This window comes from Pteropus vampyrus, unplaced genomic scaffold (genome assembly GCF_000151845.1).
Source record: "Pteropus vampyrus isolate Shadow unplaced genomic scaffold, Pvam_2.0 Scaffold1, whole genome shotgun sequence".
NCBI lineage: Eukaryota > Metazoa > Chordata > Mammalia > Chiroptera > Pteropodidae > Pteropus > Pteropus vampyrus.
In genome coordinates, this window is record NW_011888782.1 from 36,003,208 (window position 1) to 36,023,792 (window position 20,585).

The 20,585-nt window shown below is 41.0% G+C and overlaps 1 long non-coding RNA gene and 1 other non-coding gene across 2 annotated transcripts; both read right to left on the reverse strand.

Annotated features, from left to right (window-relative positions):
* Positions 1–9,194: 9,194 nt before the first annotated feature.
* On the reverse strand, positions 9,195–10,661 carry LOC111733926. Its single transcript, XR_002778279.1, has 3 exons — positions 10,606–10,661; positions 9,916–9,959; positions 9,195–9,206 (listed from the first exon to the last, which is right to left on the reverse strand). It is a non-coding gene; the product is annotated as an uncharacterized LOC111733926 (long non-coding RNA).
* A 6,020-nt stretch (positions 10,662–16,681) lies between these two features.
* TRNAV-UAC lies at positions 16,682–16,754 on the reverse strand. The gene has a single exon. It is a non-coding gene; the product is annotated as a tRNA-Val (tRNA).
* Positions 16,755–20,585: the final 3,831 nt, after the last annotated feature.

Below are 20,585 nucleotides of genomic sequence, written 5' to 3' on the forward strand. Positions count from 1 at the left end.
AGAAGTATTGTGAGTGAGGTAGTAAAGTGAGAGTAAAGGAGAAACTCTGAAGGAGGACCGGAGGTTTCTCCAATACGCTACTCAAAGTACTGTCCACAGACTAGCCACATCAGCATCACCTGGGAGATTGTGGGAAATGCAAAATCTCAAACAGACCCCAGAGCTGCTAAATGAGAATCTGCATTTTAGTGCTGCAGGAGATTCATACACACTTTAAAGTTGCGAAGCACCGTTCTGGATATTATCAACCACTTACACATACAGAGAACGTGTCTCAGATTTTTTCAGAGTTCACATGTGGATGAGGTATAGGAAAGAAGAAATCTCGGGGAACTTAGAGAGGAATAAAGAGAAACAGTGATTAAGAGGGATGCTGGGAATGTTAGAGGCAAAAAACTTCATACTTTTTGGTTTGCCAAAGATTGGCTCTGGGCACCAGCCTTTACAATTGAAGCCAAGAGAAACATCATCCAACTGTATAATTTCAAATAGGAAATGTGAGTTTTCTCCAACGATAGTGTTATAAGCTGAGCTCATGATGCTGGCCCAGCTGACCAGGACCCCAGCTTCCCTACTCTTGACAGATTACAGCCCCAGAAGTACTGTTTAAGAAATTGATAACTGACTGGCTTGGGAAAGAATAAGACATATTCGCTGTTGCTTTTCCTTTGAAAGGAATCAGTGAATGCTCTGCCTCAAGATTTATTTCCAGCCACTGACAAAAATGTTCAAAACATGTAGGTGGGGGAAGAAAAGCCTAACTTTAGTAGGTAACAACGATACATCCCGTTCTGTTTAATCCTCCTTATGCTAACGCAGTCAGACATCTGGAGAATAGAAGTGGCTGGCTTTGCAATATAATACTATCTCCTTTGAAGAAGATAGGTGAAGGTCAGCAACTAGAACGCCTGAAAGCAAATCACATCTCTTCTCTGGGCTCTTTTATTCCTAGGCATGCTGTCCTAATGATGAATTTCTCACTGGGAAAGCACCAGAAAATGGCATTGCAGGAATCAGGACGAAACCTGCACAGGCGTGTCTTTGCTGCCCCTGCTCTGGCTCACACTTTGTCCAACAACGAGCTCAGTCAGGGATAGGAGTGTTGCCTCACACGCACCCTGTACTCACCCGCTCTGGGTAAATGCCATTGCCTTGGATCCTTTTTTTTCCCCACTCAGAGCATCTGTCTTGGCAACCCAGGAAATCCAAGGCTTCCAGCCAGATGCTGTGCTGTGGACACAGAGCCTCCACTTGGCCAAACAGCCACGTATGACAATATAGAATTAGAAGTGAAGTCAGGGCAATGCATGTCACTCTCCACTCTCGGAGCTGTGGAGACAGACTGCTATTAATCACTATATGACATCTACCAAGCCACCACTTCTCATTTGGCCACAGCTCATAGTCACAGAGGCACAAGGTCTCCTGATAAATCATATCCAACAGCTATATGATAAGGATGACACAGGTGAAAAGAGAACAAAAGTGTACAGTTCTAGCCATGTGTCCACAATATTAAAAAAGAGAAGGAAATGTCTGCTGACTGCCAGCCAAGTGCCAAAGACTATTAATTTCCCTCTCTCTCTCTCTTTCTCTTTCTCTCTCTCTCTCATCTTATTAAACCTCCACTATAGCCCTGTGTGAAAGTGACAATTATCTCTGTTCTCAGATGAGACTAAAGCTCAGAGAGATTAGAAAATGTGCCCAAGGACACACAGTTATTAAACACTGAAACCCGTAAAAAAAAAATGCAGGTCTAGGAGAATGGCAGAAATAATTAGCATAGAGAGGAAGTTAAATAGTAGGAAACTGAGTGAGGGGGCATAGAGATGATGAAAAGAGAAAGAGGGAAAAAGAAGGGGAAAAACAGAGCAAGAGGAGCAGAAGGCCGGAAGCAGAAAGCAAACTGCTTTCAAAACCAGAGTTCTTATATCAGAGCCTCAGCTTTGCCAGTTACAGGCTGTTGACTTTGATACAAATCATAAAACCACAGTTTTTTCATCTGTAAAATGAGGTTAGTCGTATTTAGCTAACTACTTCACTGGTTTGTTTTCAGGGTCAAATAAGAATCTATATGGAACGTTCCGCAAAATTGGAAGTGCAATACAAATGGAAGCTATTCGAATGGTGTTTAGAGGATGGATGAGAACCAGAAGACCGGGTCCCCAGTATAAAGCAAATGAGAACATCTACCTAATGGTGAACGAAACCACAAGGAACGCCTACATCAGATTTGCGTGAGGATTCACATGGAACCGACCCCACGTGGGCAGAGGTGAGCCTGCTGACTCCAGTCCCGTGCTCCGGATGCACACAGCACAAGCCTGAGCCTGCTGGTCATCTTTCCACAGAGGTTACAGAGAGTGGAAACTCCTTATTCCAAATCCTGCCTGGAAATTGAGAGTGATCACCCCTTTTCTTCCTGGGCCAAGAAAATATCATCAAGTTGTCCAATGCTTGTATGTTATGATCTTATTAATGACACAGGCTGGGAAGACAGTGAGAGATGAAAATGTGGCGAATGTTTTTGGGGCGAGTGGAGATCTGAGAGGAAGGGAATAGGAAGTTCGAGTGTTAATCCCATACAAGGGATTCATGTGACCTGATTCAGGAATCAAGGAGAGTAGAGAAAAAGCGTTTTAGTCAAATATGGTCTGGAAAGAAGAAACCAAAGGGGAATGTTAGTTGGAAAAACTTGTCTTGCCTTTTTTGTGCAGGGCAGAGGACCAGAAAGGATAAAGACTAATTTGAGTAGTTTCTTTCAAGTGAGGACCGTAAAGGAATTTTTGACTCTGGAGGCCAAGGAGCTATTAGGAGTGTTGTCTGGCCTGAACTGGAAATAAAGCCTGACCGAGTCTAATTAATAATGCCCAAACTGATGCCCAACTGAAAAAGACCAAAAAGCTGCATTTGTAAATATTTCCCTGTTTAGTGTGTGCCTCAAGATTTCCGATTTTTTTTTCCAGTGGCACTGACCAGAAGATACTGGAGGGAAAATGCTGCACAGTAAAGGAGGTAGGCCCAGATCCAAGGATGTGCTCCTGAGAGGAGAAAGGAGAAAACTCCTTTATGCTTTTCTTTCTCCCTTGGAAGGGCAGTATAGTGGGCTGAATGGTGTCCTCAAAGATATGACCACATCCCAATCCTCGGAACTGTGAATATTACCTTATTCAGGAAAAGATTCTTTACAGATGTGATTAAGTTAAGGATTTTGAGATGAGGAGATTAGCATCCAGGATCATCCAGGTGGGCTCTAAATCTCATCACAAGTAGCCTTAAAAGAGTGAGGCTGAAGGAGATGATAAATGACTCAGAAGAGAAGGCTTTGTGAAAAATGGAGGAAGAGATTAGACACCAGTGGCCTCCAGCGAAAGAATGTCTGGAATCACCAGAAGCTGGAAGAGGCAAGGAAGGGCTCTCCCCTGGAGCCTCTGGGGAGAACACAGCCCTACTAACACCTTGATTTCAGACTTCTGCCTAAAGAACTGTAAAAGAATACATATCTATTGTTTTAAGTCACCATGTCTGTGGTAATTTATTACATCAGCCATTGGAGACTAACGGGTTGTAACAGGAAAAGTTACCCAGTGGCAGAAACAGCCCCAAGGCTTCTGACTCCCTCTTCGGTCCAGGACTGGGCCCATTTGCCAGGCCTCAGTAGTACCGACCAGCACCCACTTCGTGCGGGGTATCAGCCGGGAGGAGAGTGAACAGCACATGCTCTCCGCAGAGGTGCTCCCCCAAAACAGAAGCCAACAGGGAAAGATGAAGGCCACACTCCTAAGAATAAGGGAGAAAAAACATAAAATGAGAGATGGGCATCTGGGATCTTATCAAATCCCTAGCAAGCCTGTGAGTTGGAAATGGAAGCTGAGAGAGTTCAGCATGAGAGGAGTCCCTCACATCTGGAATTAAATCCCTGTTCCCTCGATTCAGTGGCCCTGTGACCTGTTCCCCTGACTCGCTTTTTTCATCTGTAAAATAGAAATTACAAAACCCCCCTACAGGCTCCTTGGTGTGAGGTTTAAAGCACTTAGAGCCCTGAGCTTCCCAACGGGACTCGTTAAATGGCTATTACTATTATTGCCCAAGATCACAGAGCTGGTAAGACAGGTCTGGGCTGGGAGACAGGTCAGGCTGGGAGACGGAATCCTTCTGGAACCTGAGGCTGTCTTATCATGCGGGGATCAGGCTGTCTGTGAGAAGTGCTCATTTCAACTTCCAAACAACATCGGGTCTGTGGCAGATGATACCTGCTATGCTCAGCGCCTGCTTTTCTATGCTCCTCAAATCACCAGGGCTGGAAGCCTGTAAGCTGCATTTCTCAGACTGCCCTGCCAACAGGGTTGCAGTTTAGATTCTACTCATGGGAGGCACTTGCATGAGAGCAGGAGGCAGATGGAGGGATTCCTTTTCTGGCTCTGGCTTGGGCGGCAGCAGTCTAATACCAGCTTCTGCAGAAGTGCTGCAGGCAGCCGTGGGAGCTTGCAAGGCTGCAGCCAGTGCCTGCTCGCTTCAGGAGTGACTGCAGGCAGCAGGGGTGCAAGTCTGGTAGACTCAAAGTCAAGTAGTTCTCTACGGAGTTGGAGGGACAAACTGTAGTGCTTGACCTATGGGTAGCGCCATCTTGTTTTTGCTCTTTCCCTTCCAACAACTTGGAAGCTTCACTCTTTATATTAAATTTCTCTTTGCTTGAAGTACCTACGATGACTTCCATTTCCCCAGGTGAATCCGTAACCATTACATCAGTCCTCTGCAGAAGTGCAAGTTCGAAGCACAGAGATTTCAGCAGTCCCAGAAGGCCACCTTCACCAGGAAAAACAATCTTACGTTTTCAATTAGAGATAAGTCTTAAAACGAAAATATGCCAGGGAGAGCTATCAGATTGACTCAAATACCTATGGGGGATCATTGGTTGAATCAGTCTGTTTTTAGAGAAGGTTTTGTAAATGAGAAAGAGGGCAAAGAGTGCAAAAGGCACTAGAGTAGAGAGAGGAAGCTGGGAGGAAAGACAGAAAAAAGAGAGAGTGTCCCTCAGTCCCTCAGAGCAAGGACAAAGTCCTGGTGGGGAAAAGTACAGGTTTGCCCAGGCAGCCTTGACTGTAACTTGACTTTTTTCATTTTTTTAGATTGTGGTAAAATATATTTAACACAGAATTTACCGTTTTAACCATTTTAGATGTATAGCTCAGTGGCATTAAGTATATTCACATTGTTGGACAACTGTCACCACCATCCATCTCCAGAGCTTTTAACATCTTTCCGAACTGCCACTCCATACGATTACACAATAACGCTCCATTCCTCCTTCCTCCATTCCCTGGCCACCACCATTCTACTTTTTGTGTCTATGAATTTGACTACTTTAGGAACCTCATATAAGAGAATCATATAATATTTATTCTTTGTGTCTGGCTTATGCTATTTAGCATAATGTTTTTGAGGTTGTAGCATGTGTCAGAATTTTGTCCTTTTCAAGGTTGACTAATATGCCATTGTATAGACCACATTCTGTTTATCTATTCATCTGTCAATGAACACGTGGGTTGCTTTCACTTTTTGGCTATTTCAAATAACGCTACTGTGAACATTGACATACAAATATTTGTTCAAGTCCCTGCTTCCAATTGTTTTAGATAGAAAAATTCTCTATAGAAAAAGACTTTTTGGATCACATTGTGAGTCTAGGTTTAATTTTTAAGTATCCACCATACTGTTTTCCCAGTGCCTGCAACATTTTACATTACCACCAGCAATGCACAAAATTTCCAATTTCTCTACATCCTTGCTAACACTTGTTTTTTTCTGTGTGTGTGTGTTTTTTTTCCTTGATAATAGCCATCTTATTGAGTGTAAAGTGGTAGTACATTGTGGGTTTGATTTGCATTTTCCTAATGATTTGTGATGTTGAACATCTGTTCATGAGCTTATTAGCCATTTATATGTCTTCTTTAGAGAATGTAACTTGACTTTTCACAGAAATTAAAAGGAAAATAAAGAGACATAGCTCTGTATGTAGAAAGAAAAAAATACGACCCACTCCTCACCATATGAGCCTCAGAGACTGAAAAAATATATCTTAAAGATTGTGTGAGATCATGTTTCTTATACTTATTGGGTGAAAATGGATGCAGAATAGGACTTTCTGCCTAGTCAAAAAAAAAAAAAAAAACTTAATCAGAAAGCTGATTCCAATATGAATTCAAACAAGTCGTGAAATAAAATGCATAAAAGCACATCAGTTTCTATTGAAGGATGCATAAAACTCTATAAAAATAAAACTACCCTTATCATTCAAATTGTAATTTATATGTGTCTGGGCTTCAAATGATGGGAAGCTGCATTTTAGGCTCATGAAGTAGGGAGGAGGGGCAAATGTGAAATGAACAGCAAATCAGTAAAAAGAATTAAAAGAAAAACTGCTTACTGGCTTCTCTCTTTCATATCATACTTGATGCCCACACAAGTAATACTAGGAACTGTGCATGAGAGAAGGTTCTCTGGGAGCAGTGAGGAAGAGGGTTGCATGCTCACACTTTCTAAGGGCATTTCTCTGAAATGGATGTGTGAGAGGGAGTGTCTGTCTTCAAACCTGAACACAAGAAATATCTTGTTTGCACTTATAATTCCTTCTCCTCGTGATTTTACTCTAAAGAGTGTGCAAATTATTCAAGCATCTCTATAGATTTTATTAAGCTTCGTACCATTTATGAAAGAATAGCAATGACGTTAAGTAATGGTCAAGTTAATTGGAATCTACCTGGCATCAAATTTTTATTTCAATATTTTTGGCAATAAAATGCACCAATGTTAATAACTAATGGAATGGCTGATACATAGCAGATAACCCAATGTGTATAAATGAACAAGTGAAAAACTGAGCCCCCATCATTTCTTCCCTGAATTATTAGAATTGCTTCCTAACTGCTCACCTTGCATTCCACCTAATTGCCATCCATATAACTGGAAATCATTTTTAACTTCTTGCTCACTCCCCTCTAGCCATCCAGTCAAAGGCTGTTGTATTGTTTTCTAACTAAATCCACACCATTTCTGCTCCTCTCCAAGCTCCCCGCCACAGTTTTGTTTGGGCCTTGATCAACTGTCACCTAAATATTTTAATAGTCTCCTAACTGTCCTCTTTTCTGACAAACTCTCTACATGTTAATACATTCACTAAAATTCCAACACAGTAATCTTCTTGATCAAATCAAATGACATCAGAAATGTCATTTCTAGAAGCTTTTGCAACAGAAACTAGAAGCCTTTGTAACAGAAATCATAGGCATGGATACATGAAGAATATATGTACAATGATGTTCATTGTATCATAATTCATAAAGTAAAAAATTGCAAACAAACCAAATATCAATTTATACAGAAATGGTTAAAAAGTGTTTATCTATAAAATGCAATTCTATGCAACTATGACGAAGAAGTAGGTAGACCTACATGAAGTGGCATGGAAATATATTCACGATAATGCTATCCTCAAAAGAAAAGCAGCATACAGACAGAAGAATATATTGAGATAGAGCATTTTGTACTAAATGTTTATATAAATTGTGTAGGAAAGATTTCACTTAGCAGGCCTGACTATAATTCTTTGAAAGATCTACTTACAAGGTTGGCCCTTGGCAAGATTCTGGGAAGTTGGAATTCAGGAGGCATTCACCATCCCTGATAAAAGTGGCTCTCTGTGCCTAAACTGTATGAACACCATGGTTTATACTGAACTTCTGCTTTCCTTCTTGCAGTCTGAAATTACGGTATGTACCAGTTAGAGGCTGCCTCTATGCCCAGCTCTCAATAAAAACCCTGGGTATCGAGTCTCTAAAGAGCTTCCCTGATAGGTAACATTTCACAAGTGTTGTCACAACTCAAGCACATCCTGTGTGACTCCACAGAGAGAGGACCTTAAGAAGCTTGTCTCTCAGCTTTCTGATTTCTCCCAGACTTTCCCCATGCACCGTCTGCTTTCTTGATCCTTCTCTATATCTTTTCACTGTAATAAATCTTAGCCATGAGTATGATTATATGCTGAGTCCTGCGAATACCCCTAGCAAATAACAGAATTCGGAGATGGTCTTGGAGGAACTCCCAACACACAAATACGTAGCCTTATTTACATATGCATTTTATGTTTATTTTATACAGGAAAAAGTCTGGAATCATTAAGGATTTTAAATTCTTAGTAGTGGGTCGAAATTGTTATTTTTACCTCTTATTATTTGGGCCTAAGACAGGCCACTGCAAAATATCCCACAATGACATATTGATTACTTTAAATTAAAGTTACTTGCCGTTAACCAATGTCACCATTAAACAAAATAAATAAATAAATGTAAAGGAAAAAAAAGAAGTTACTTGTCACGGGGACACCTTGACCCTCCCTTGTCTCCTCGAATGCAGGAAATGATCTCCCTTGTGAAAAGTGTCCTCCCCATACCTGTAAGACATCCCTTATCACTAGAACTAAACCCCGAGCCAAAAAGTCTGTGTAATCAAATCTTATTGCCTTTTCTAATTTACTGCTTTGTTTAGATTTCCCACTAATGAATACCCAAGCCTTGCTTCCATTCCTTTCTAATGAGCACTAACTTTCTTTGTCCTGTCAATTTCTCACAAATTTATTGTTTGTCTAAAAAGTATGAAAAGATGCCTGGTTCAATCATTTCTTTGAGCTTTTCTTTATGACCTGAGCATCATATTATGATTCTCCCGTGTGTGCATATTAAATTGGGTTTTCTCCTGTTTATCTAGTCTTGTGTCAATTTCATTATTTTATTATTAATCCTGCTGTAAGAACTGGTGGAGGGAGAGATTCTCCTCCTTCTTGACACTGTGTTTTTAAATCTGTGGGAACACAACTGAGTTTCTGAGTTTAATTTTGTATGTCTTCTGTGACTTACCGTGTTGTGATGATTGCTTACACATATGTCACCACATCGTGAGAGGCCCCTGGGGGGAGAGTGCTGTCTCACTTTTTGGAACATCTCCAGTGACTAGCACAAGCCTAGCACATGGTAGATGACAGAAATGATGCTGCTGATTCGATTTGAAAGCAAAGTAAGATGAAGGACATAGACATGATTTAAAAATAAACTAAAAGGTAGTATTTACGTGTAGGATCTCCTTTCATTTCAAGTTTCAGATTTTCAGTAACTTTGATTTCCCAGCTTACTTCAAGCCTCCCCAATCTTCACCTGTATTTAGAAGAGATGGGTGGAAAAAAAAAAAAAACAACTTAAAATAAAGAACAATAAAAAGAATTGAGATAGATAAAGACAGAAAAATATCTACAATTTAAATTTCCTTTCTTCTCAGCTTGGCCAGAGGCAAGCAGCTGGCTCTTTCATTTAACATAGTTTATTTTAAAGAGGACAGTATGTTTTCTTTCTCAATGAAATCTCTGTTGGCAGCGTGACTGCTAAATCAAAGAAGGACATAGTATGTGAGGTAGGTAGAGTATGAAAAAACTGTGGAACTCTTTTAAATTTTCTTCCTTTTGAATGTGCAGTTTTGTAAGACTGATTAAATATCTGAATAACCGTATGATACCACTATGTAAAGATAAGCTAAGCCAAGTGTTTATTCATTGCCTCAAGCTGTACTAACACAGAATTGTTGGATCCTTTATTTCACTTGGTACATAAAAGTAAACCATCATAGATTCAAATTGTGGCACAAATTCTGAAGACTTGTCATAGTGCAGATTTTGAGGAGATATAAGTCATTAAAGAAACATATAGGAATACTCTACTATTGAATAAAAAAGGTGAGTTGGGCTCAAGATACTCTGTTTTGAGTTTTAAACTCTGTCTTAACTTGGAATTTGTAATTCAAGCTGGCACCAAGCAAATTTCTTCCTGCCTAATCATAGATATACCATATATTCTATAGACAGCCGCATACCTCACATATGTGTATGAATTTTTTATCTCCGTATTGCAGCCAACCTGCAAAATATGCCCATTTGAAAATGAATATGTTCAAGTGGTCAGGCTAGTACTACCCAGTTCTGAGAATAATTTCAAGACATCTAAAACCGTAATTTAAAAACTATGAAATTCCTCTCTGAGCTACTGCTACTATGGGCTTCTAGCCATAGTCTTGAATAAACTTTTATCCTGGTGAAAGATCAGAACCTGTTTTACATGCTGAAGCTTTATAAAAAGATGAATCCATCTATTCTGGTTCAGAAAGTCAGAGTTGGCCTGACATTTTCATTTCTAATAGCCATTTTCAAAGTAAATTCACACTTCTCAGTGGCCATAAATTGTTGTCAGAACTTGCCCGGCATTCATCTAGATATTCTCTTGAGATGTACTCATTAGTGAGCAGACAGATTTCTTCCACATACCATAATATATAGCCTACATGTGAGCAAATACAAAACTGCATCTGTGTGTGTGTGTGTGTGTGTGTGTGTGTGTGTGTGTGTGCGCGCGTGTGTGTAATTATGTCAGATCTCAGTGGACCAGTAGCTTCTTTTTTTAAAAAAAGGTGGGGAGGGTTGCCTGTGCAGATTTTGGCCAGTCTCTCCCTATTTTTTACATGTTAGTGTGACTGAATAATGAGAAACAAAGGCTTAAAGTCAAATACCCAGATTTAGAATTCAATGTCATGCAAAGTAATCGAACAATTAATTAGTCACTTGAATAAAGCTCAAGAGTCAGTGAGTCCTGTATGTATTTGGCGGAAGAGCTTTCCAGAAAAAGGAAGCAACAAATACAAAGTCCCAGTGGCTAAAAAGGACTGAGTCAGAGGAGAACTGCAGAAGAGTTGTTCAGAGGGGGCCCAGGGGCCCGCACTTGTAGGGCCTTGAAGTCCTTGTAAAGACTTTGGCTTTACTCCGCCCCATGACGTAGAAAGCCATTGGAAGGAGAGTCTTAAGCAGGAGTGACATAATCTGATTTAACTTTAGCAGTGCCACTTTGTTGCATTGATTAGACCACAGAGCAGCACAGGTGAAAAACAAGGGAGACGTCAGGAGCTATTAAAAGAGACAATGGTGTTTTGGAGCAGGGTAGAAGAGGTAGAGATGGTAAGAAATAGTTACACTAAATGTGTTTTGAAAATAGAGCCCTCAGGATTAGCTGACTGGTGGAATAAGGGGTGGGAGAGAAGGAGAGGTTTTGGTCATGGGCACCCGGAAGAACGAAGCTGGCATTAGTAAGTCCTCTTTATCTAATTTCTTTTTTCAGTAAACTTTTCGGCCATCCATTTTCCTGGAGTTATAAAGACAGGATCTCAGTGAAACACTGGGCTAACAGGCTTCCTCAGCCACAGGGCAATTCCAAGGGTGTGTCTGGGGACTTTCCTAGAACAGCTGCAATCAATCAGAGCCTAAGCATGTGATGCACCAGAGGTACTGAGGAGGGCCAAGGGGGCCAGAGTCTGTTTATTTGAGGAATGGAGACTTTCCCCAAGAAAAAAGAGAATATGAGTCACCAGACTAATGACAAACAGTGCTTAATAATAGAAGGGGAAAGGAACTTCTGGAATCGGTATGTACAATGTCTGACCTCCAGGTTCTGCCCCAGCCCAGATCTCCACTGGCTTCTGCCCAGGTCCCACAGAATTCAGGGCACTCTCCCTGGGAACTCCCGGAAATGTATGATAGGAACCACGAGGGCAGGAGTACCTGCATTCAGAGCCGGGAAATACCGCCAATGAAGCACAGACTGGGAGTCTGAAATTAAGTGGAGATTTCTTAGGCAAGAAAGGCCTGCCTGCCTCGCCCACTCAGAGCTTGGACTAGAATTGGCAGCCTGCCCCCTAGTTGGGATTGTCCCGGGTATGGTTAAGATAGCTATTGCCAGGGGCTAAATTTTGGGACCAAAGAAATAGTGGAGATCCAGATGGAGTGGAGGACTTCGAAAGGGTTTAACCCTGAGATGGAAGTGTTTTTACCTTTTTAAAAAGTGCAACTCAATTGGAATTAATTTTTTAACCTCTTAAGTGAGGATTAAGTTGCAAAGTGAAAGCCACTACAATGTCGGAGTGATAAGAGGAAAGCAGGTTAAGAAGTGCAGATAGCCACGGGCCCAGGGCACACTGAGTCTCTGCTTTGGTCCTACCTGCCCCCATGGGACACCCAACCCTTAGCATTCAGGACCTTGGTGTTATGTATAAATGCATAGAGGAGAGTTAGCAGGCAGGGTTCCTGCTCCCACAGTGGACCCAAAAAGAGGTTCTACAGAACGTGACCTCGCAGGGTCATCTGACCGTGAATTCCTAACTGGGCGGATCATGATAGGTAGTCATTGCCCAGGCACAGAACTTCTTTAATAAAATTTTATCTTTGCCTTAAGGAAGCCCCATCCATTGTTTTTGTGCATCTAGGGTTAACGCACTTTAGAAATAAACAAAACCATCCTTGAGAGAGCATGTAATTTTGTTAACTATCTTGTAATCCAATCTCAACCTTACTTTCTTCTACCTTCATGTAATCTTCCTGAAATTCCCTCCTTAATGTCAAATGCAGAAAAGAAACTGCAAACCTCATATTCTCTGAAGCATTTGAGACCTCGCTTTCCGACAGTTGTCAGGTTGGCTCAAATAAAGTCTTATAAACTTTCTTTATTGGTTTAGACATTTCTTTTGCCCACACTGACTTGACACAGTCAGTAAGATTCTGAAGAAGCCCACCCAGGGCCACCCCATGGACCCGAATCCAGTGCTAGGTACAAGCAAGGGCCCACTGTGCCCCCCCAGCTCCCCACTTTGAACTGGGTGAACTGGAATGAGTTTTCTCTTGGAATCCTGGGCCTCCTTGCTTTAAGTAGCAGGTCCATGACTTTATTTGAGCTGTTCTTAGAAAATCCTCGAGGTGGATAAGGGTTGAAATAACCCAGGGAAAGGGAGAAAAAATGGATTGCTGCTTTTAATTTTATCTTTTTAGTTGGACTGCTTACTGAGAGTCTGAACAAAATCTTTGCTGGTTAAATGAGAGACTGAACTCTCTTTAGCTTTAAAAGAGAAGGGGTACTTGTTTCCCCAATGTAAATAGCCAATGGGGTAACAAAAGTTGTTGCAGATCCCTGAATCTGGAGTGGCAGAGACAAACACCCTGAGGCATACAGCGTGGTGACTGCAACCATTCCAGAGCCCAAGGGAGAGTTCTTGGCGAAGGTCAAGGCACCCTGGAATGATATCACCCTGAGAGATGGGCCTTGCCTCAGAAAGCATCATAGTTCCAGCGGCATCTGGCAAACTCTCACCAGCCCTTTCCTGGGTATCCTCAGGCAACTAAGAATCTTTGTGTGATGGCCTGAGGAAAAATTTCTCTATGGCACGAAGCAGTCCTATAGGCATAGTCACCACATTTGCCTTGTCTGGTGATGTGCATGTATGGGCTGGTTTTCCCTAGAAGTTTGTTCAGACTCTATGGATCTCAAAGGAAAACCTGAAATTAAAATGGGAAATTGTGCCCCTGAGGCTAACAAACCCCAGGGCCGTCAGCCCCCCCATTAATACTAAGGTGGCCAAGATAAGAATCCTTAGATACTTCTAAATAAATCTTTTGTGCATACAATTAGGGAAAAAACAGCTATAAAACTAGGCAAAATGGATGGAAAACACACTTAATTGGTCTCCCAAAGATTCAAAAGGAGGATTTAGATGAATCAACTTAGGTTGTCATTTCAGCATCGACCCAATTCTTTAAGATATTAAAAATGGCTGTCCTTATTTTAAAAGGGGGAAGGTTATTTGAAACGACTTATCAAGGATAGATATAAATTGTAAATGCCTCTAAAACAAAATTTGAATCCAACTGTTGTTTTATAAACTAATGAGTTTTCTCATGACTAAAAAAAACTATATTTATGTCTATGTGTGTATGTGTGTGTGTGTGTGTGTGTGTGTGTGTGTGTATATATATGTTGTAAATGTGCGATAATTTTCTACTTCCAGATCATATTAAAATTAATTTAAAGGCAAGTGCTTGTAAGGATTGGGTATTCTATTATTCTCAGAAATATAGAAACTAACTCAAATGCTTTTCAAGTTCACGTAATCTAAGATAAATCTTTAGTAAATAAAAGCCAGTTTTTAAGTGTATTGGTTTAAGTAAAACAGATATGTCTTTTGATTTATCGATATTATATTTTACCTAGGTTTTACAGAAATAAGTCCCTGTTAATAATTGACTTTGATGTATATGAAATATGTTTCTAGAGTTTATAAAATGTCTTCATAATTTTGACTTCTTAGTTTTCATTAGAAATTGAGGTTTTAAGGGTTATAATTTTAATATATGTAAGAATAACTTTATGTTGTTCCAGAAAAGCCCCTGGAATACTTCAAAGTGTCTGGTTTTATGTTAAATTACATTGGGAGCATTGTAAAATAAGTGAGCACTATAAAATAAATAAACTTTTAGGCTGTGCTGTATGGGTAAACAATGGCTGTAAGTTAAATAAATAGTTAGGGCTATGAGAAACTCAAGACAGACAATTGGTTCTTCTAGGCTACCTGGCATACCTCATTCTTTTTGTTTTCACTCCTTCATGCATCATAGTGCATTTAAGCTGGACATAAATTAGATGAAGGAACTTGTGAGCTGACATTATTGAAAGGAGACATCTTACACTATTGCCAAGTTTTGATAGAATCATTTCAAGAAAATGCCAAGTTGGTAATCACTTCCTTTCGCAGCGAGCTCCCAAGAGACAAAGCCTTTAAAGATCATTCACTGTCGCCTGGAGATTTTGTTTATTGAAAAGGACATCAAATAAAAGACACTCTCCAACCTTGTTGGAAGGGACCTTATCAGGTTCCTAACCACGAATGGACATCTAACCCTGTCTCTGACACTTGCCTCTGCTACAAGGGATGTATAAAAAGCCACTGACATCAGAGGGAGACAGCTGTCTCAAGACATCGATGAGGCCTCTATACTTACAGATTGAGGTTGAACTCAGAAACTATTTTGTTTAATTGTCTTTACCTGTCTGCTACTAATATTAGTCATAATCATTATACTTGTTTTCTGGAGTTTTTCTATATAGTCTAACTGTTTATGATTAATGAAGATGCATAAGGTAATTGTTAATATTCTTTGATGGCTTTTGTAAATGTTATACTAGGTGGGAAATACAGAAAAATGAGACAGAAGGCAAAACTCAAATTACGATAGTTCACAGGATAGAAATGACCCAGACTGTTTTTTTGCAATGAAGGCCGTGAGACCTGACTGCCTTCCATTTCCTGCCCTTCGCTGTTTGGGACAATTCAGCCTCAAATTCACATCCCATGGTTACGGCGTTGCTCCATCTCCATTGGTCCACGGTGTCAACCAGATGACATCGATACTGAGACTTCTTTTAGAAATGAGCCTTACAAGCACTGTGAAACCACTCTATATGACCAAAAGTCCTCGATGCATTTTCGGATTGATTAATGACCAAAAAGAGTTGTGGGCAAAAAGGGGATTCTAAAAAGTAAGCTCACAGGATGATCTGATTATAAATTCATAAACAGGCAGGTCATGGTGGGTAGCCACGCCCCAGGAAGATTACATGAGGGTGGGAGAGAGCAAAGTAAGGGATTAGGATTACAGGATAGTTAACAAGATAATGTGCTCTCTTGAGGGGAATCATGCCTTCCAGATATATTACTTCTAGCATTTCAAAAGAGTGTTAACCTAGATGCAAACACAAGAAAAATGGACAAAGCTGGCTTAAAACCTTTCACTAAAGAAGTTATATGCCTGGGGCATGACTACCCACCGTGACCTGTCTAGTTAGGAATTTGTGAGGTTACTTCCATAGAACCCCTTTTTTTGTCCACATAATTATTGTTGTGGTTATTAGATATCACAAGGGATGAAAAGGATGCGACAAGGGTGACTGGAGGTTATAAATGCAAACTTAGAGGCATTCCCAAGTGGCCAAATCTAACTTCATTGACTTTTGCGTTAGACTTAGCATGGCCAGTGGGATACCAGAACCCTGACTTGGTGGCTTGTCTAGAAACTTCTCAGTCTCCAGGGCCAATCTCTGCTCTTGGACCACAGCCCCTATCCTCATTCTGCCCTCCTGATTCCAGAAGAGAAAGGAGCAACAGGAAAGGGAAGTTTGAAAAGAGGCAGCTAGCTAGACCTTCACTCTTTGGTTTTGCAAATACACCTTTGCACTAGTGGCTGGGTACTGCAGTGGGACTGAATTAGAGGAGACAATTCATTTGTAAAAGAGGTGCCTGTGACAGCAGGCTCTTCCTAGTGATGTAAGTGACTTCTGAATGTGATTTGTAAGAGAACAAAAGAACAATGGCCCCCTGGGAGATGTTGAGTCTTCAGGGACCTCCTTCCTCCACCGAGTAAAGGCAGGAGCACAGCTCTGGATTTTGCCTTCCTAGCCCTCCTCGCCCTCTTGTCAGTGTGCCGTTTTTCTCAATGTCTCCTTGAAATCAGACAGAGCTACTATGACCCACTATTATTTACCTTGAATACATACATAATGAGGGGGAACAAAGTTTTGCCACTCTAAAATACGTCTTTTTTTGGATATTCATTATTTCTTAATTGTCATTTATTATTATTTATGACTACAGCACCCTGGTCATCCTAGGTGGTCTCCCGTCCAAGTACTAACCAACCAGGCTAGACTCTGCTTAGCTTCCGAGATCAGACATCAGGCTTGTTCAGGGTGGCATGGCCATAGACCATGGATGGTGGCTCCACTGGGACTTGAACCCAGTACCTTCTGCGTGTAAAGCAGACGTGCTAACCACTACACTATGGAACCACGTCCAGATGTTCATTATTTTAAACTAGTTATCTTTAAGAAACAAAAGACTCAGGAAGAACCATTGACCCTCCTCCTAACTGCTTAAAATACTTTTAGATAGAGGACCTGCTCCAGGAAGGGAGCTGTCATCATAGATAAACTGCATCTGATGCTTGAACAACACAAGTTTGAACTGCACCAATCCACTGACCTAAGAACTTTTCTCAATAAATACATACAGTACCGTAAATATATTTTCTCTTCCTTATGATTTTCTGAAAACATTTTCTTTTCTCTAGCTTATTTTATTGTAAAATTAGGTATTTAATACATATAACATACAAAATATATGTTAAATGACTTTATGTTATCAGTAAGGCTTCTAGTCAACAGTAGGCTATTAGTAGTTAAGTTTTGGTGAGTCAAAAGTTATACATGAATTTTTAACTGCATAACAGGTTTGTGTCTCTAACCCCCAGTTGTTCAAGAGTCAACTGTAAAGTTTAATATAAACTAGTGTGTGATAAACAAAGAGGAACCCGAGCAAGAGTTATTTGATCAAAGTCTTCTCTGTGTGTTCCACTGATGAAGTTGGCTTTTCTACCTCTATGTGAATTGTCTTCCTTCTTTTTTAAGTTCTAAACCACAATTTACCCTTTCTCTTTAGCTCAAGGTGGCAATTAAGCCTCCATGTCCAATTTGTGATTGGGCCTCAGGTCTCATATTCTTACAGAACTCCCATATGTACACACATAATAAATTAGGATATTTTTTCCTGTTAATTCATCTCATGTCAGTTTGATTATTAGACCAGCCACAAGAACTAAGAGGGGAAGATTTCCCCTCCCTGACAATAACCTCTCTGAACCTCAGGTACTTCATCCAAAAATGGGGCTAATCATATATACTTTGATGTCAGGTTCATGAATGAGGGACTCCTTCAAAAATTGAATTAAATTCAATGAACTGAGGCAGTGCAGTACCCAGCACGTGGTAGAAACTCCCAAAGCACTGAACTCTTTGGTGGCTGTACATTCTTCAACAGACCAGTCTTGTTGTTTCAATGTGGGAAAGGGCCTTCGGGGGGGCGGGTGGGTGAGGTGGGGGGAGCAACGAAAGTACATTGGCTCAGTTATAAAAAACTCTTAAGGAAGAAACTGATTTGTCCTGCTCTGTGTGGTGGTCCCCTTTAAATAAAGCCTTTCCACAGTGAAGAAACCAGTTTGATCTCAAGGCTTTTGTTCTTTAACTAGAGGGGCTCAAATTACAAGAGGAGGGGCAAGAGCTGACGCTATCTGAAGGCCCATCACATCCCACCATTCTAGGCCTGTATTTGCAGGAGGCGCTTCCTTTAATGACTGCTCTCTAGGTGATTACTAGGAATTAATTCAGTAGAGAAGATAATCAATAGATGGTCTACTAAGAGTGGTCCATTAAGGCAGACCGGCTCTTCTCCTCAGGTGTGATAAATAGTGCATTTAAAGTATTCAATACCATAATAAACGTTGTAATTAAGTGAGGCAACTTGGCATCTTAATAATTGCATGCTTAAAAGATTTAAACTTCAGGCTGAGACACAGAGTAACATTCATAATCCCTCGAATGGTTTTCTTTCCAAGAGAGAGAAAATAATGTCTGACTCTTCTCCTGAGAAGCTGACAGGGCAGATCTGTTCCCAGATTCTTACAGAGTTAAATGTAAGAGGTGACTTTGAGCACCTGCCACTGCCATTGCTCTTTTGTTCTTGGTGTTCCCCCTGCCAGGTTAATGATTACCATCCTCTGAGTGGGAAGAAGGCAGGAGAAGAGAGCCTGGGGGAATTCAGTGCAGGGAGCTGGTAGCCCCAGCAGTATGCAAATCACTTAGCAATAAACAAATGACTTCGCAGAAATGCAGTAAGCCTTCCCAGACCAAATTATCTCCCTTTCTGTTGCTATTATTAAAAGGAAAGCACTTTCTGCCATCGCTTGTTCTTTTGCCTTACTCAAATAAACACATACATACATACAAACACACACACACACACACACACACACACACACACACACACATATTTAAAATCCAACTTTATCCCTTCCTCATAGGTTCTGTGTAAAACCTTTCAATGTAAATTTCAGATACTTACTATGATCACAAGTCATCTGTTTGGCAGTTTGCAAAACAGATGCATTTTGTTCATTTTCACCCCGTCCAGGAGATGTGTCTCAACAGCTGGACATTTGCAAATGGCTGCTGACATTGTCAAATATCCCCCACGGTTTAGGATTGTGAGTCTAAGAAGAGATTCAGCAAAAGAAAGAAAGAAAATGCTTTCATTCCTACACTTCTTTGTTTAAGTACACACTGTCTTGGATCATAATCTATGGACAGTGTTTATGGAAAACCACACATTAATCAGATAATTTCATCCTGGGAAACACTTAAGCCCTGAGACAAAGAGCGAGCCTACCAAAGTCCAGATGAGCTTTCTCTCTGCTGTCCCGCCCCCACTCAATCTTATTGTGCTGCCCCCAATCACTGTTATTTCAAATTCTGAATATCATATTTTGCAATCTCTAGTACAGATCACAGATTTCAAGAGTGAAACAGAATGCTTGTGGAGACCATAAGGGAAGCTTTTAAGCTTAAAACTGTTATTAAAGTTTAACTTGATGTTAGGTGAAAATATCTTGCTTTGTGTGCTGGTGAGAGGACACGTATTTGCAGGGGGCATGGTTCTCCTTTGTCGGAAAAATGGTGTGGTCTCAAGATGCAGGGGGCTCGAGAGGAGACTTCTTGGGGCTTCTCTCAGCTTCTCCCTCTCCTCTGAGTTGAGCCCGGAAGAAAGTTTAAGCATGCCTATCTACTGCCGACACAATGGCAGAGGTCAGTGAAGGAAGTCCTGCACTTTACATAAAGCTCAAATCCTGTACTCTTATGTAATATGTAGTGACTGACCAGTGTATGTATACAGGACATTTAGCTCTTTAGAGTTAAAAGAAAAGCAAAAAGGATGTTTCTGGCAGTGCTGCCTTTGTGCAAAGTATTAAAAAATGACCCCTCTGTGTCGTGGCTTGTTCTAATACATCCTTTAAGCTTTCCCTTTCATCCTAAGGGACAAAGCCCCACACCAGGCAGGGCTCACTGCTGGTTGTGGCTCTGACTTGCCAAGTTGCAATGGGATTGGATCTCATTTGCCAAGTTCCATTAGGATTGGACTGAGAATGCCTAGTGCTGGGAAGATGAGGGTGAGCACCACGAGTGGAGTCGGAGTTGATCTGGCAGGCATGGGCCAGGGTGGAGATGTTTAAGACAGGCATCTAAATCCTGGGTCCACCCATAATTTTTACAGGCAGATCTCCCGCAAGCATAGAGCTACACAACTGATGTATCGCTCTGTCCATTCCAGAGCAATACATCCTAGCTAGGAAGATTTTAGGGACTGAGTATTACAGATCCTGCAGCCTCAGCTGTCAGAAGAGGTCCCTGACAGCGATCACAGTTGTCTGAAGGTTTCTTCTGCTGCCCTTGAGGTCAGAGCAGTTTGCCCAATCCCACTCTAGTCAGGCTTCCTCACTGCTAGCGTTGCATGGGTAGGAATCCAAGCTCCTGGTACCCTTATTCGTTTGTCCAACAAATACTGAATGCTTAGAACGTGCCTGGCACTGTGTTAGGTGCTGGAGAGATAGTGCCGAGTGAGAAAGCTATCAGTCCCGTCCTCCTAGAATTTAATGTCTAGCAAGGGAGATAGACCCTAAATAAATACTCATAAAAGTAATAGTTAATTTTAATTGAAAAATGCCATCGTCCTCCAAGGGCTTAGCCAGGCACAAGGCTCTTGATGAGCTTTCTAAAGAAACTCAGTCTTAA